This window comes from Apis dorsata, unplaced genomic scaffold, assembly GCF_000469605.1.
Source record: "Apis dorsata unplaced genomic scaffold, Apis dorsata 1.3 scaffold_1, whole genome shotgun sequence".
NCBI classification, from domain to species: Eukaryota; Metazoa; Arthropoda; class Insecta; order Hymenoptera; family Apidae; genus Apis; species Apis dorsata.
Genome location: NW_006263304.1, coordinates 92,687 through 103,967, shown reverse-complemented (window position 1 = coordinate 103,967; position 11,281 = coordinate 92,687). Strand labels below are relative to the sequence as shown.

The window sequence follows — 11,281 nt, the reverse complement described above, 5'->3', positions numbered from 1 at the left end:
AAAAAAAAAAAAATAAAAATAAAAATATACGAGAAAATAAAGATTTGTTCTGTCAGCAATAGAAAATAATGCTCCATATTTATTTCAGTCTCATTGTTTAATCGCTACTGAAATATATATTCTAATTAAATTATTACGAAATTATCGTTATCTTAAATCACCAATTCATTAATTCTGTAACGAAGAATTTCGAGAATTATCGAGAAAAATCTCGAGACGAAATACGATTACGCAAATGTTTGATGAGATTACAGCGTTCCGTGAAGAAATCCTCGATCTAAAGGGAATAGATAAAAAGATTGAGAAAGCAAAGTGAATCGAGTGCATCATTCTTCTCGAGCCGATATTTACATAATGCCTCTTGCACGCAATTCACTATGTATGACATTTCACTTGTCTGCAAGGTATGTACAGCCGTTTCGCGGAAAGGACGTCACATTTGTTGGTCTTGGTGTAGTAAAACTTTTCTTCCCCCTTTCCGTTGCATATTCCTGTGTGATTGTTCATCTGAAATTCTAATTCAAACGCCGCTGAAAATTTATTTCACCAAAGTTCCTGAACATGAGACCCGATCACACGCAATCCTCATGTTGCTCCTAGTTACATTTGCAATTATATCAATGAAACTTTACTTCTGTGCAATTAAATTATGCACGAATTGAATTATATTATAAGATTACTTGAAGATTGGAGATGAATCGTTATAAATTATAAATTGTTTGTTATGAGATGTTTTGATAAATTAGCTATCTACTTTCGTGAATAAATTAACTAACCTTTTTTTTTTTCAATATTTTTACATTTATGGTGCTGTAATGCTTTAAGCCTTGTCCACGTTTATAAACATTATCTGCAAATATGTATTGATATACAAGGTTTTTGGGTATCCATGCCAGTTCATAGAGTGAAGTATAACATAATAAACGTATACAATATGTTTATACATGTGATGAATGTAGATGATACTGTAGATGAATTGTTGTATCGTTGAAACAATAAAGTGGTCAAATTTTCGATGAAATTTTCGAATCACGTTCACAATATTATTGAAAATAATATGAATCGAAATATAATTTCACGAATATAATTTCACAGCTTGACAACCCTAAAACAAGGTAATAATTAGTATAATTGAAATTTAAATGATAAAAGTTTGAATACTTACACAATTTCATTGGCACGATAATATAAAATATGAGATATTGATCAGGATATTAAGGGTCAATAACTGTTTATCGGCCAACAATATTCAATTTCTAAAGAATCGTTGTAAATATCAAACCTGCAGCTTTGCATCAGCGATCAGAGAATATATCTGCGTTTTATGAAGTTCCAATATAAAATAAACGAAATTCGTCGACGATTCGACTCGATGTGGAAAATATTTGTCATCGATTCGAATCGATATGAACGAATAGTAAATTATCACCATTGATATGGAAATTCATCTGATGTACAAAAGAAATTTTCGTGGGCGATCTCCATGATACAAACAATTCTCGATGAAGATTGATAAATAACATTATCTATCATTTTCACATAAAATGAAATATCTTCTTTATTTTCAAATTTTAATTTCAATAATTAATAATTTTATACTCCAATATATATTTATACGTATGTAATAATAAATTTAAAGTAAAAATGAAGTAAATCGTAATTTTTTCATTTTCAATCAATATATACATGTCTTAATGTACAAGGGAATAAATATATTTGAAAAGTTTATAATAACCTTAATAATACCACGAGCGATTCGAGCATATATCGATTATCGGGTATATTGCGTGATTGCGACAATTGCAATGACGCATCGCTTCCAAGCGAAATGATATATAGAAATTTCATGCTAACAAATTCACGACACATTGCGTCGCTTCGTGTATCATACGTTATTCAAAGATCAAACGTCGAATTTCAAAAGATGAGAAATTCGTGGAATTGATTGCTTTTATTGTTAATCTAATTTATTGCCAAGATGATGAAAATGAACTTTTCTTTTCAAAAACTTGATTATGCGATTATCAAACAAGAATTTTTTATATAATTTTTTTTGTAAAAAATTTAAATTTATGCATAAATATACAAAATATAATAATTCTTTGATATGAAACTTTTCATACAACTAATTTTACTTGTGGAATATCTTTATACGAAATATTATTACATGGTAATAGTAACTTGGTAGATTTTATGTATACTCTGGATCTTATTCGCTGTCCTCATCAATCTCTAAAAATTAGATCTCTCGACCATTCATTTCTCATCTTGCAGTCGAATTCTCAAAAACTGCACGTACTGATGTGTCCCAATTGTAGAGATTAAAGTGAACATTATTGTACGTGGAGTAGCGTAATAGTAGATTAATTTACAAATAAATATAAAATTTATTATATAAAAATATCGATAAGAGATTTAATTATACGCTGAAAATACCTGTACGTAGGCAATCAGCCAATTGCCATGTAGACAGTAAACATACTTTACAATTCTTATTTTCTCTGTTCATCTTCGAGTTTTTAATAAAATGAATTTTCTTTTAATTCTTTTTATCCTCGAGAGAAATAAATCTATTATTCCATTTGAATTTTCTGCTTGATCTTGTACAATTTATTTATTTGAGAAAGATAAATTGTTCTTTCTGGAAAAGAAACGATGGCTTATTATCGTTATGACTTTGAGAAAAAATTGAGAGGAAATTCTGTTACATCAGTTCGTAAATGAAAAATAAATTACACAGAAAATAATAATTAACTTCTAATTGTACCATTTGTGGTTTATTTATCGTATTGATCTTCCATATACATATAAAGATAAAGATCTTATTTTACTTTGCACATCATTCTTAATACTCTTCTTCTTATTATTCTTGATAAAAGATTCAAGAATTATCTAGATTAATGTATCTTTTTTTTTCTTTATTTGAAATTGTAATTATTGATTATAAATGTATAATTTTTTAAGAAAAATATGTTCGAAGATTTGTTAGAATTAATAAAGAAGGAAATGTTTTACATATTTCAATTTTATATATTATAATTTATTTATGAATTCATATTTTCAGACGTGTAAATAAAAAAATTTTAAATAAAAATAAAACATGATTAGAGCAATTATCTTGCAAATAAACATATGCTGATTGTGAATTCAATTTTTTTTTTTAATATAACAAATATTATCTCTGAAATAAATATTTTGTAAAGATAATTTGATATGACAAATAGTATTCTTAATCGAACCGAATAAATAATCTGAAACAAATGAAACATAATGAATGAAATAAGAATATGGAGCGAAAAATATAAAATGTAAAAGTTAGCGATAAATATGATTAAATTATAGTTAGATAAATTTAGTTTCACAAAATTGATAAGTACCTTTATGCAAGGGGATTCTTTAAACAAGTTTTAGTTTTTGTTTATTCCATTTCGAAACGCACAGGTTGAACAATTTCAAATCGCATTTTCATCATATGTCTGTCGTGCAGTTTCAACTTTATCGAGTAAACGTATAAATGGAAAATACATGGCACGACGTTAAATCCTTCTCTTCGTTCAATTTTCTATTTTGCCCTTCACTCTTATATAGTGTTCTTTAATCTCCCTGGAGTGTTCTGCTAATTAAAACAAATTTACATAACACTTCTTTCTCTTCTTTCTTCGTAATTGTCAACCGCATTAATCAAATATTTATGGCTGAGTATTAATTAGTTATGACGTTTACTGGACGAGCATTTAGGTATTGCTATGATTATATCCGATAGTATCATTAATCTTAATATTCAATAATCACGTGTTTCACCACCACGGTAGAATAAATATTCCATCATCGACGATCTCTCCTCCATAAACATCAAAATAATTCTCTCGATTAATTTCTGAATTTGAATTAGATAGATATAACATCAATTGATTTATTGCATTTGATATCGAATATTCTGGAAAAATTTTTGACATTAAATTAGTGATCTAATCTATGTAATTTATAACTTAAATTTAACAATATACTTCAATGATGTATTATAAATTATTTATAATTCATTGAATTTCATTGAAATGTATATATATATTTATCTTAATAATTATTATTGAATATACGGTGATAGACAATTCTTAATTCAATTTCCATCCAATTAATTAATAATGTATATATATAATTAAATTTATATGTAAAGAAGAATCCGATTACGAATGCAAAATTAATCTTTGCGATATAATTTAAAGTTTGTTTTTGACAAACGAAATACAACGAAAATCATAAAATACTGTCATGCTCTTACAACATAAAATGTTCCGCAGAATATTTTATCGATTTGCATATTTATAAATTGGTCTTAATATGAATAACCTATATATAGTTAGTTTACAAGTTTCCATCTCTCACTATTTCATCCCTTGTTCCGTAATAAGGATTAAATTATGCACTCGTGATTACTTATCCGATATTTAATCGTTCTTATTCCGCAATTTAATAGTTCCGTATTGCAGTTATTATATTGCAATTGCAAACCACTTTTAGATTATATGTGATTATAATTCCGAAAGAGGACGCTGCAATACAATAGTGGGAGCATAACCTCAGTTCAGTTTTATCCCTGAGAATATAGAATGAAATATTTGATAAGACAAAAAAAGAAAAAAGTAACAATCGACTATTATAAATTTCAATTATAACATTATATATGATGACGCTTTGTTAATTATTTGCTTATTGCAAAGAGAAGTACAGAAATTTTATTTGTCGCCGCCTTTGTTTCGATGGTACAACATTATAAATAATCGAGATAGTTACGATGCTGTTCGTGTATATGATAATGCATGCAGTTTGAATTAAAACAGACTGAGATAATATTGTATTATATATTATATACTTGGACCAATTTATAATTTCTAGGAAAAAACTGGAGATTCGGATGAGATTTAATTAAATCTTTTTTGAATGAAAATTTTTTTTTTATGAAAAAATTTGATCTGATTAAATGGAAATAAACGTAAGAAAAGTTTTATGTGATATTTTGATTTTTTTTTTTTAAAGCAAGATATATTCAAGTTTTGGAAATTTAAATTGCGTTGGAAAAAGATTTGTTATATAAAAATAAAATAAGCCAAGAAATATATAAATATTAAAATCACGAAGTTTTGATTTTGAATAATTTAAAATCGTGATATTATTTATTTATTAGAATTTAATAAATAATATATAATAAATACAAATATTTTCTATATTCAAAAATTTAAGATAAATATAATCATTTATGCATTTTTCATAATTAATTATATGAGAAAATATCGATACGAATCTCCTTAATAATAGATTTACGTCACAATTCTATTTCCATAAGAACAATATAAAATTGCACATTTATAAGTGAAAAAAAGAGAAAAACCAAAGTCTCTATTGTATTGCCACAAGAATTTATATATTTAAGATTATTATTAAAATTAAAATGTTAACAACTATTGCATAATTCTGTCCAAATCAATCCGATATCAATTTGGAAAAATAAGAATCTAATGAAATAATTTTTATAATAAATAAAAACAATTTATCGCACAAATTGGCTTTGCAATAATTATTTAGATCCTGATAACGATATAATTATTTAAAAAAATTATTTAAATAAAAAAATAACGAATTATAAGAGGCACTTTGTTACTTGTTGCAATTAATGCAACGAAAAAAATATATAAATTAGAAAATATCTAAAAGATAATTTAGTTGATAATGTATTAATTATATTTGAATAATAAAACATATGATACGATAAACAATTATTAAAATAAACAATTATTAAAAATGTAATAACTTACATCATATAGATTTTTCTTGAAAGATTCTTTCTTGAAAGATTTTAATGTGTGTACTATTAAATTTCAGTCTTTTTGAATTTTAATTTCTAAAAATATTTAGTGGAACGCAGAAGTGGAACGTTAGAATTTCTTCTTTTAACAGCCATTTATTAAAAATATTTTAATAAAAATAAAAAATATTTGAACAATAATTGAACAATTTTGTATTATTATATAATTTCGATCACATTTAGCAAATTATTATAAATAAATCCTTGAAAATTTAATTGATCTGATATAATTATTTAAAATTTTTTATTTATTAACTTTGTAATATAAGTTAAAATACTTTGAATACATTGAAAACTTTTAATATTTTATTCTTTTGTTCTATAAATTTTTTTAATATTTAATATTATCAGAGCAATAATAAAATTGTATTCAAAAATGATAGAATTTTAAAAGTTAATTTCAACAAATTTTCTCTTCAAAAATATTCTCTTCTGCATTAAAATGTCCTATTTTAACATAAAAATATTTGAATTTCTCTTACACGTTTACCTTTCTAAGTAAAGTTAAAAATAGGACGATGAAATTACAAATTTCTCAAATCTTTCGAAATGCTAGATAGAAGAATTGAGAAAAGTAATATCGTTCCATAACCCATTATGCTCTATAAACATTCTCTGGAATCAAAACGTTCGAAATTCTTAAACGAATTTCGTTGTAAAACAACTTTTTACAAGAAATCATAATACATACATGGCAAATTCGATTGATAATTTTCCACATCCCAAGCATAATTGGGAAATCGAATATCCAGAACACCAAAGTTTCCTCCTCGAATTGAATCTTGGCTCGAATCCACGAAAAAATGGCGGATCAGTGGCTGGATGTAACAATCGGAGCTTGTGTTTGGAATACAGATAGCCGCGTTCTCCTCGATAACCATCGAAATCCCTACTCAAATACCTGTTCTCGCGTCGAGAAAAAGATGGCGAAAGGTGGGGCGGAACAGGATGAAGGTTTGACCGCGAGGTTTCGTGTTCGATTCAGTATTATTTCATTCGTTGCGTATCTACGAGCGATCCGCGTCACGATTTCCAATAATAATCTAAAGGAGAACAATAAGGCATCGAATCAAAAGGGTGATCCAGAACCCTTGTGTGATCGTCTTACAAAGGAAGAAGGGAATCGTCCATCCTATGTGTAGAAAGGTGAGATTTATATTCGAATGGAGAATTGTTGAAAACTGAAAAATAAAAATGAGATTCGTATATTAGAATTAAATTTTATATATAGAAATTTATTAATTTTGAAATATTGCAATTTAAAATTATATTATTAAGTATTTCGATGTAGAAAAAGATATAGTAATCTTGAAATGTTCCTTTGAATTATGTTTATTTTATTGTTCTATTTCTTTTTTTCTTTTCAATTGAACATATTTTCGATTTGATTAATTTAACGAGACTTCATTTGAAATATGAATATCATTCAATGAATATTTCAATGTAATTAATAATTTATATTTTTCAACGCTATAAAAATTATTTAAAATGATACTTAAATGGAAAAATAGAATACATATAACAAGTGTAAATGATGTTTAAAATTACTAATAATTTAAAAACAGGCGTTATACCATAATTATTTTATAATTACACATTTTAAGACACAAAATGTGCAATGTATATTTATGCGAATTTTATTCTCCTTCTCTCTATATAAAGCACACTTTTGGGAAACAATCATTTCGTAATTAACAGAATATATGTTTAAACCGTAAAAATCTAGTGTATACAAAAACGAATCTTCTTTTTCGTGGAAACATAGTAAATTTCGTAGTATAATTATTTTTTAATTAGGAAACTACATTTATATGTTTAAGTTTTAAAAAAAAGTAATAAAAGTTTAACATATAAGTTGAAAACTTTTCAAAACGATGCATAATAGATTTTCGTAGTTACAATTATTTTGCAATTAATTGTGTATGATACTTTTGTACATATTTTTCTTGGTCATTAAAAATATCATTTATTCAAGCATGTATCAGGATTGAACACATTTCATTTGAAATGATAGAATTATAATTATTTAAAAATAATACAGCAAGATTTCTATTTGTGCATTATTATAATTTCTCATGCATAAAACACATTAAGAATTTATCGAAATTCAAAATGTGAAACAGAATAAAAAATTATTTATAATATCTTTATGATATAATTATTTTTTTATTAAAATATTAAAAAAATCATAATTATTGGAAAATATATGTAACCGACTATATAATATATATTATTCATATCATCATTAAATATTCTCTATATACACACGTATTTCTATTTTAAGGAAACTTTGCGAATGAACATGATATAAATTTGGAAATAAAAAGTACATATGCAATATGTACACATATTCAAATAAATCAACTATCGATCACACTGCAGATTAACCCAATTAAAGCAATTAACTTTCTTTTACCGAATTCGTCATTAGCGTTTTCTCATTAACGTTAATTGCGAATTAGTATCTATGCTTCGATTCTGTCACCTCAATGGAAAAACGATATGGATAGATATCGAGGCATTTTGTCTCCTATCTCGCAATAATGTTTGATTCAATCCACGGAGAAAAATAATTGAAAAATAAGTCTGCGGCCTGTATGATAGATAAATTCGTCTAGAATATTCTTGAAGAAATTTCATTCGTCGCGACAGATATCGTCGTGCAATTGACGTTTCTACGATATTTTGTTTTTCAATTCTCGTATCGATTTCAATATTGTTTCTGCGAAAAAGATGTGGATGGAAGAAAATCGTCAATAAAATACGACGTTTTGTAAATCAGACAGAGATGGATTAATTGCTGGAGCAACTATCAATATAAATATAATGTTAGATTTGCGAGTCTTCTAATAATTTAATTTACGAAGCGTGATATTTATTTTTTTCTGAAAACATTCTATTTTTTTGTGGGATGATAAAAAGAATACTTGAAATGTTCCAGATATCTCCAGTACTTTGGTTTTTATTGGATATAAAGTAATTGTATATATAAAGATAAGAACTTGTAATAAAAGTTGATTGCCACAATTTTGTTTGATCTTTAATCTAAAGTTAATTTGTTAAACTTGGTGGAATTCTATTTTCCTTATCTTATTTTCTTGTACTATTTCTATTAATCCATAAAAATGTTTAAATATTTATGAAAATAAATAACTATCACTAATTAAGTAATTAGTAATATACTTCTTCTTATTTTCCATAACTGTTATTTATCATTATCCTATTAAATTTTCTCTTCCTTTACCATAAAATTCTTATCGTAACGAGTTCCATTATCTTAAACTAAATTCTGAAGACCACGTTACACATAGAATGATTCAATAAAAACTATTAATGGATACTAAAATTACATACAGGATGACTCAATAAAAACCTATTAATGGTCACTAAAAAAATAACATTTTCTTTTCTTCAACGCAATAACGAGATACTCAACGAAATTCCCTCTTGCACGAGAACATCTCGTTGAACAGGAATATAATTCCATGTTTACTGTTAATTAAAATCTCCGAAATTCGAGGATCGCTGGGTCTTGGATTAAAATATAAATCCGCCATTATCTCGTGCATCTTCGTGCTTCGCTCGTGGATTACAATTTCGTAATGTCAGAAATATTCCCATACTTGAAATAAATCCGTGTGTTAATTCATTCCTCTTACCAGGAACGATGTGGTAATCGTATAATAAATTAATTCTGATTACCGTACGACTCGATTATAATAATTCTATTCTTTTATTCGACTTCAACCAGTTGATTCATTTGAATAAACTTATAATGGAACAATTAAATTGTAATTGGATTCGACTATAATGAAATACAATTACATTACGATTATATTATTGTTGTATAATTATTTTACATATAATTTGTATAATACGTTATTATTATATAATGTAATAAATATAATATGTAACACATATTCTATATATATGTTCATATTAATTACAATCAAATATATATTATATTATTGTATTATATAATATTTTAGTATTATTATATATATTATTATACCTCGATTAAATTTGAGTTCGAGTTATTATACTTTTGCTTCGATATCCCATACTGAACGTGATAACTATGCAAATGTTATTTTGAAAATGTTAGACACAAATTGTACAGAGGAACTGTCTATCTAGAGAACCAATGTTCCTCTTCGAGGTTTCCTGTGAAACAGAGAAGTAATCAGATCACGGGTCGAATTTCCAATATATGTATATGTATATCTATAGGACGAATAACTTTCTTGTTTATATCTACTTATGTTAATTTGTCTCCTTCCTAGAATGACGCGTATTTACTTTATGATGATTGTTACCTGTATTGGAAGATAATTAACTAGATATCTTTCGATAGAAAGATTTAACGATATTGGTTATTCTGTGGCATAGTGGCAAGATTCGTGAAAAGTATTGGATTTGGATTATTATTATGGTGAAATAATAATCTTGAGATATTGGAATTTTTTTAAATTTGGAATTACTTTTTCCAAATTATTTTTATCGGAATTAAATTTTCTTCTAGTTGAAAGAATTTTAATTTTTATTCTTTTATAATTCTTTCTATAATTATTTTTATAAATTGAACCATCATCATCACGATTCACAGTTATTTGCTTTATATAATAATATCATGAATGCTTTATATAATATCATTTCATAATCTTTCTAAAACATGTTATACACTTCATTTGCAATAAAAATGAATGAAGCAAAAACTCACGAAAATAATGAATGAAATAAATCATCACAACTGAAAGCAATAATTTAATCTTATATCAGAATTATTCCACTTAAAATATTTTACACACATTTTGTCGTACAACTTTGAAATGTTACCCTGAACTGCATACTATTCGTAGTAACTGGTTGCGACATTTAAATTACGAGATCGTATAATAGTTAGGCGGTTTTCTATGTTGCGTGAGTCGATGGAATTGGAAATGTATCCAGTTCCAGAACGGACCTCGTGAAAGGAGCAAATATATTGATTCTCAAGGATATATATCGTTGGTGTGCGTGTTCAGAAAATCATACATTACGATATCAATCGGACATGCTTCGATCGGTTACTGATGCTTTATGCTCGTTTAGATTCTATACGGATTCGATATTATCTAAATTCGATACGCTTATCGATATTATATAATTCCTTTTTTTTTTTTTAAATCAACATTTAAAATTTATTTCGACTAATATATTATAATATACTGTGATATACAATGGACAGCAATCAAATATCAAACGATCATTTTTCTTTTTCGATCGATATATTCTATCTCTGCAATTATATTTTTTATAAATTTTACAAAAAATTTCGATTTCCAAGGTTTTACTAAATTATGTTTAATGTAACTGTTTATAACTTCTATACAATTGTTTATATATTCTTATCTTAATTGATAGTAAAACGTTTCATTTTGA

At 25.9% G+C, this 11,281-nt stretch overlaps 1 protein-coding gene and 1 long non-coding RNA gene across 2 annotated transcripts in view; one reads left to right on the top strand and one right to left on the bottom strand.

The window, feature by feature from the left end:
* Nucleotides 1–100: 100 nt before the first annotated feature.
* Nucleotides 101–6,741, bottom strand: LOC102671291. Its single transcript, XR_420503.2, has 3 exons — nucleotides 6,552–6,741; nucleotides 1,166–1,315; nucleotides 101–1,105 (listed from the first exon to the last, which is right to left on the bottom strand). It is a non-coding gene; the product is annotated as an uncharacterized LOC102671291 (long non-coding RNA).
* A 21-nt stretch (nucleotides 6,742–6,762) lies between these two features.
* Nucleotides 6,763–11,281, top strand: part of LOC102671389 (UNC93-like protein) — a 16,608-nt gene continuing 12,089 nt past the window's right edge. The window contains exon 1 of the mRNA XM_006607065.2: nucleotides 6,763–7,006. The gene's annotated coding sequence lies outside the window, so the exon portion shown is untranslated. The remainder of the gene's footprint in view (nucleotides 7,007–11,281) is intronic.